This window comes from Populus euphratica, unplaced genomic scaffold, assembly GCF_000495115.2.
Source record: "Populus euphratica unplaced genomic scaffold, PopEup_1.0 scaffold286.1, whole genome shotgun sequence".
Lineage (NCBI taxonomy): Eukaryota > Viridiplantae > Streptophyta > Magnoliopsida > Malpighiales > Salicaceae > Populus > Populus euphratica.
The window spans coordinates 44,807-52,550 of NW_011500165.1; the positions used below are offsets into that span (position 1 = coordinate 44,807).

The 7,744-nt window shown below is 30.4% G+C and overlaps 1 pseudogene; it reads left to right on the forward strand.

Moving 5' to 3' along the window:
• LOC105111236 (putative receptor protein kinase ZmPK1) overlaps window positions 1-7,744 on the forward strand; it is a 35,469-nt pseudogene that overhangs the window by 15,264 nt on the left and 12,461 nt on the right.

Consider the following 7,744-nt stretch of genomic DNA (forward strand, 5'->3'; position numbering starts at 1 on the left):
AAACTTTTTTAAAAATTGTTGTTGCATTTCATCCCAAACACGAATGGATCCTGGTCTTAAATTTTGTAGCCATGTTTTAGCTTTATCTTTTAATGAAAAAGAAAAAAACTTTAATCTAATGGTGTTCATGTTATAATTTGAATCATTATATGTGTTACAAACCTCCTCAAATTTCCTTAAATGTAAGTATGGATTTTCCAATTCTAAGCCATGAAAAGAAGGTAAAAGTTGAATAATATCTGGCTTAAAATTAAAATGAGATGCATCGGAAGAAAAAACTATGCATGATGGTGCACTTGTTCTTGTGGGATTCATGTGGTCTGTTTTACAATTAAGGTTAAAGATACTTTGCTAAGGTTGTTTAAGCATTATATGAATGTTAATGAGAATGTTGAGGTTGTTTATAGTGTTGGAACTAGTATAAATGAAAATGTTAATGTTGATTTAATGGTGGTAAATAATGATATGTTGGATGACTTAACTTCTCAATTCAAAAAATATTTAGAGAAAGAAGGCGGTGTCCAAAAAAAATAAGGTTGAGAGGTATTTGGATGATGATTGTGAGGATCTTAATAATTTTAAATTAGATATTTTAAGTTGGTGGAGGCGTAATGCTACAAAATATAAGATTCTTTCTAAGGTGGCACAACACTTGTTAGCTATTCTAGTATCCACAGTTGTTTCTAAAACAACTTTCAATATTGGTGATCGTATTTTAGATCTATTTTGAAGCTCTTTATCTCCATCGACAATGCTTGCACTAGTTTGTTGTCAAAAGTGGTTGAGTTTAGCATCAATTCCAGTCAACATCATAAACTTCATGAATTATATTGAAAATTCTGAAATGATTGAGTTTACAAATTTAAATGTAGTTATTTTATAATATCATTTATTTACAAATGTTTAATCTGACATTTTAACTTATATTTTTGTAGAATTTGGTGAAAGTTTAAAAATCTTAACTAATTGTTTGTAAGTTGTATTGATGATATTGGTGCAATCCTATAATATAATTATTTTGGGTAATTAATTTACTTTACCTTATTAATTCCTTTTAAAAATTTTCCTTGCTAATTTTTTTAATAGTCTAACAATAATATGTTGCTAATTTACAATTGTTTTTTTATAGCATTATCCTTGCTAGATCTTTTGGCTTTTGCTATTGCTGAAAGTTTTGGATACTACTATAGTGTTGGTGTCATATTTTTTTCTTCAAATTATGCTTGATGTTTATGATAATTTATTACTGGTAGCTATTTGTTAATGTATCTATTTGCTAATGTAATCTTTTTTAGTGTGAACACGTCTTTTAATTTGAGATGCCCAAATTTGATCATGCATCTTGTATATTGCATTGATTTAAATTTTCATAACTTATTTCTTTGCATATTAAAAATAGTATGATAGAACATTTCAAATTTATTGTTACTATAAGCATTTCAAACAAATTTCAATATTTTAATTTCATTAAAAAGCTTATAAGAAAATTAATCAAATTAGAACATTTTAAAGAGTTTTGATTAAAAAGCCTATAAACTTAACCTAACAAGAAAATTTAACAACCTAATTTAATCTAAGTTCATTAAAAAAACATCAAAAAAGCCCAATAATTTAACGATTAGGTTTCCCGGTTTTTTAGCTACAATACCGGATTCAACCGAACCGAACTGGTTTGGTTTGAACTAGAATTTAGTTTGATTCTATTTGAATTTTTTAAAAATATAAGTTCCTTGATTTGGTTGGTTTTTATAATTTAAACCAAACCGAACTGAATCATAAAAAAACCTAGTAAAAACAATAAGAAAAGAGAGAGATAGAGTAAGATTTTATTTTATTTTATTTTATTTTATTGTGTTTAAATAATCATCTTTCTCTTTTTTTTAAACATGACATTTTATAGTTGAAAAGGCTTGAAAAATTTTAGATAATATCTAGAAAGTCTTTCAACTTCTCAAAATGACAACCCTATTTCTTTGTTATTTCTTCACATAATAGGAATGTAACTTGTAATAATAAAAAGAGACTAAGAAGAGAGGGAGAGAGATAAAAAAGAAAGAAGAAAAAAAAAAAGAAACTCAATTGAGCCTAGATCCAATCAAGTTTAACATGAAATTTGATTTTATTAAATGTGATGACTCAATTGATCCTCAATCCAACAAAGTCTAATCCAACAAAGTTTAGTGTGGCTCATCCCTACTAAATGTGAGATTAGATCAGATCAAGATCCAACAAAGTAAATTTTATTTTTATTTTATTTTTTAAAATTTTATCAATTGCTATTAAGTAAATTTTTAATAAAATATTTTTTAAAAAATAATTTATCATCATAAAGTAAAAGTGTGAACTTATATTCGAAGATGGTGATATTTTCATTGATATTGGTGATAATTAAAGCATATGAACATGTCAAGAATTACAAAACACCTTTCACATGGTTGTGTACGTGATGGAGAATTTTGGATCAACGTGTCAACAATTATCTCAGCAATCTTGCTTCAACTCTTTACCATTTCACTTGCTTCGTCTTTGTTTTTTCTTACATCTATGTATTCATTCATCCATCATAGTCTATTGTGTTTATTTTTCTAATTTGATGAAAGATGGATGCTAAAGTCTATTTATTTTTATTTTAATTAAAATATTTTTATGTCCAACTTTATTTGAAAATAGTTCAAAATATTATTGAGGAAGAAACGATAAAAATGTAAGATGATTTCAATTTATTTTTTTTATTATTGGTTTAGGACCTAATCGAACACTCATAAGCGTTTCATAACCAAAATATATTTTGGCTTTTGTGTGTCATACTTGCGTATCCCCATGTATTTTTCCCTGAAGTCGCAGAAAATGCATAAAAATATAACCCTAACTTACTCTCATTTCTTAATTATGAAACTTCCATAAACTCCATGAGTACCAAAATTTTCCTGCTTCTTCTACCACTGATATTATCCTTTTCCTTCTCAACTTCATCTTCTGATAGTTTAAGCAAAGGCTCATCTCTGTCAGTGGAGTACCCAAATGATATATATTTTGACTGCACCAAGCTTTTCTCCGCTGGATTCTTTCCAGTTGGAGATAATGCACGTTGCTTCACGGTATGGTTTAGTTAACCTTCCTGTGACGGAAACTGCTCTACAGTTTGGATAGCAAACCGTGACCAACCTATCGATGGAAAACAATCAAGTTTGTCTTAGTTGAAATCTGGTAATCTTGTCGTAACCAATGCCGGTCGGGTTCACCGTTTTGTCTACAAACGCTTTCTCACAATCCTCAGTGAACTTCCAACTCCATGGCAATTGAAATCTCATCGCTGAGCAGTGTAATACTTTGGCAAAGCTTTGATTTTCCCGCAGATACTCTCCTTGCTGAGCAGCCACTCATGAAAGACAATAAGCTTGTGTCATCGAGAAGTTAAAGCAACTATTCTTCAGGTTTCTTTAAGCTTTATTTCGACAACGATAATGCTCTTCGTCTTCTTTATGAAGGTCCTGAGACCTCGAGCATTTGTTGGCCAGATACAGAACTGTGAGCTAGGAAGCTGGGGCGGTCCACGTACAACAGTAGTAGAATTGCTGCTTTTGATTCTTTGGGCAACTTTAGCTCTCCTGATCATTTTACTTTTATGTCAGCAGATGATGTAGGGTTCCAGAGAAGATTGAAGATTGATTTCGATGGGAATCCTCGATTATACAGCCAGGAAGATGGGAGAGACACATGGGTTGTTTCATGGAAAGCCCTGTCTTGACCTTCTAGGATTCATGGGACTTGGAGACCAAAGAGTTATTGTGATGTTTGAATTAAAAGATAAAGGCAATCAAGCTGTTGTAGGCCAGAAGTATAATTAATTGAGGGATATTTTGGTAATTTAACAAAACTTAATAATATAAATAGAAAAAAATAGGGATCTGAAAATTGAAAGAAAAATTAGAAGGGAAATAAAAAGAAGTTGAAGGAAATAAGTTTAAAAGTAAGATTTAGATTGTTAAATATATATACATGAGTTATTTGACCTTTTAATTTCGGTTTTGATAAATATTAGGGTTTTGAAGATTTTATTTTAGATTGATTGATGAATTAATTAGAATAATATATGGTTGATTATTGTTGGTCATGGGTTAATTAGTTGATTTTGAGAGCTTGTAGGTAAATATGATGATTTTGAGTTATGATTTGTGTAAATGATGAATTTTGAGCTAAAAATCTGAAAGAACAGTAGGCAATCTGTGAAAATTCTGGGTTTGAGGTTGAAGATGATAAAATTTCAGTTTGGTCCCTCAATTTGTGAAATTACAATTTAATCCCCAAACTTTGGAAAATTACAAATTGATCCCAGTAGCATATTCCGAGATTTTGAACAAAATAAAGTATGAATTATGGGCAGAATTCAAGTATAGTTATGAAATTATAACACTTTCAATTTGGTCCTCCAATTTAACAAAAATTACAATTTGACCCTAGAAATTTGAAAAAATTCCACAATGGTCCCTGGAGCATAATGATATATTCTGGACAGAATTGAGGATTAAATATTGTCAGAATTTCAGTATAGTCATAGATTTATGATGTTTTTAATTTGATCCTCTGATTTGACAAAAATTACAATTTGACCCTAAAAATTTGAAAAAACAATTCCAGAATGGTCCCTGGAGTATAATGAGATATTCTGGATAGAATTGAGGATTAAACATGATCAGAATTTCAGTATAGTCATGGATTTATGATATTTTTAGTTTGGTCCTTCAATTTGACAAAATTTACAATTTGATCCTTAAAAATATGATAAATTTTAGATTAGTCCTTGGAAGTAATATTAGCTTTTGTAGATTGCTTTGATGAATAAGTGAGGGTTATTTAGTGAATTATTGCTAATTTTATTATTTGCTTTATTATGAATTAGATTTTGAAAAACTGTTTGATGTTGGGTTTTTAGAAAAATATCTAGTTTAGTATAAAAACATATAAAGTTATGGAATATACTCTTAGATAAGTGTATTAAATAGATTATATGCTCTTTTGAGTCATTCTTGAATATGTCTCTTTTGTATTCAAATAATCCTGATATTTTACCGCTAGAACATCAGTAGGATTCCCTTCAATATCAGCTTTGAGTTCTATTTGTTTACGAGTCAAGTGAGTAGATAATTTTCTATATACATGAGAAATATTATAAATATTTGGAATAGGTCTGTTTGATTATGATTATGAATTTATGATATGTCAGTCAGAATACTCATACTAACAGGGTAGTGTTAGTCTTTATACACATTGTATCTAAACCCTAGTTGGTCAGGGGAGTCACCAACCTGTGTGGATTGATCATCCCACAGTACGAAGCCTCATGTTCATTACATTTTAATTTTCTAACGAGTTTTACCTTATAATATTCTTGTTATGGTCTATTTAAGGAACCTTCCTATAAAAACCTAAAACTAATTGTATATATATTTTTTATTGTTGTATTACCTCATGTGTGTATATTGAACATTATCTACTCACTGAGTTGTTGAACTCACTCTCTCATTAGTTATCCTTTTCAGGCTTATAGCTTGATAGTAGGTCAATTTTGTTAGACCTTCAGAACCTGCTCTTTTAGTTGTTATTTGTACCTTTTCCTTTATGTCTAGTTAACGCTCCAAAACTATGCAATTATATTAACTCTTGTATTAAGACAATTAAATTATATTATGAAATTAGTTTTTATTAATGTTATGTTGAACTCTGATTGAGTTGTTTAAAGGATAAAATTATATATAAGTTTGGGTTCACATAGGTATGAAACCTTGGAGGGGAACCTTACTTATGTGTTGGTCATGGATCCAGGAATCGGGTCGTTACAGTTATTGTAGCTATGTTCCTGATTTTGGTAAAAAATGTTCTTGCCTTCTAGGATTCAAGATCAAGGATCATACAGACTGTTTTTTGGGTTGTGAACCAAATTTTAATATTTCTTGTGGTGAAAATGATATTGGCTTCCTTCAAATGACTAATGTCGAGTTTTTGGCTATGATTTTGTCTTCTATCCTAATTACAACCTAGAGACCTATGAGGATTTATGCTTACAGATGTGTGATTGCGAAGATTTCCAGTTTAAATTCATCTAGCATGACTATCCTAGTAATATTCGGTATTGTTTCACAAAGATAGCATTGCTAAATGGCCAAATTTCAAAGGAGACATCTAATTGAAAGGGCCATAAAGTAGCTCCATTCCAACATTCCTGGTGAAAAATTCAAGTTAGATTGCTCTAGTGAACTTGTCAAGCAGCTAAGCAGAAGTTATGCAGAAAGTCAATAAAATGGAACGACAAAATATATCCTTTAGTTTGTTTGAGCATTTGGAGTGGTTGCATTCTTTAGTTTTTATTAGTGTAGTGTTTCATGATAAGAAACCAAAACCACACGGGTGGAGGAATTGTAAACATAGATCATTGAGATTGTGTATAGATTATAGGTAACTAAATTAGGTGACAGTTTGAAATAAATACCCACTCCCTCGTATAGATGATTTGTTTGATCAGTTACATGGAGTTCAATTCTTTTCTTAGATCGATCTTCGATCTGGGTATCATTAGTTGAGGATTAAGGAGGCTGACATTTCAAAGATTGCTTTTAAAACTCGGTATGGTCATTATGAGTTTTTAGTGATGTCTTTTAGGTTGACAAATGCAGAAACATCTTTTATGGACTTGATGAATAAAGTGTTTAGCCAGTTTATTGATAGATTTATGATAGTTTGTATTGATGATATTTTGGTGTATTCGAGGTATAGAAAGAAGCATGAGAAACACTTGAGAATTGTGCTTCAAACTCTATGAGATCATCAGTTGTATGGCAAGTTCTCAAAGAGCGAGTTTTGGTTGGAGAGTGTAACATTTTAGTGATGTCTTTTGAGTTGACAAATGCACCAGCAACTATTATGGACTTGATGAATAGAGTGTTTGGCTAGTTTATTGATAGATTTTTTATAGTTTTTATTGATAATATTTTGGTGTATTCAAGGTCTAGAGAGGAGCATAAGCATCACTTGAGAATGGTGCTTCAAACTCTACGAGATCATTAGTTGTATGGCAAGTTCTCAAAAAGCGAGTTCTGGTTAGAGAGTGAAGCATTTTTTTGTCATGTAGTGTCAAGGAATGGGATTGAGGTTGATCCCCAAAAGATTGAAGCAATTAAGTAGTGGCTTAAGCCTACTTCGGCGACAGAGATTAGAAGTTTATTAGGTTTAGTCGGCCACTATCGGAGGTTTGTGGAGAACTTTTCTCGGATTTCTACACCATTGACTAAGTTAACGCAAAAAAATATTAAGTTTTAATGGTCTGAAGCTTGTGAAAAAAGTTTCTTAGAGTTGAAAGAGAGATTGACTATAGCGCCTATTCTAACAGTACTATCAGGTTCTAATGGTTACACAGTGTATTGTAATGCTTCAAGAGTGGGGTTAAGATGTGTTCTAATGTAGCATGGTGACACGACCAAAAGATTGATATCTTCTCCCAAGTGTAGGAGTGTCGAAGTAATAAATAACTCGGAAAGACCGGGGTCGAACCACATGGAAGTTAATTATAAAAATTATAGATGACAATAATACAACAACAATAATAATAATAATAACAACAACAATAACAACAATAATAATAACATTAATAATAATAATAATACTAGTAGTAGTAGTAGTATTAGTAGTAATACCAATAATAATAATAATAATAATAATAAAGAAAAAGAAGGAGAAGGAGAAGAAGAAG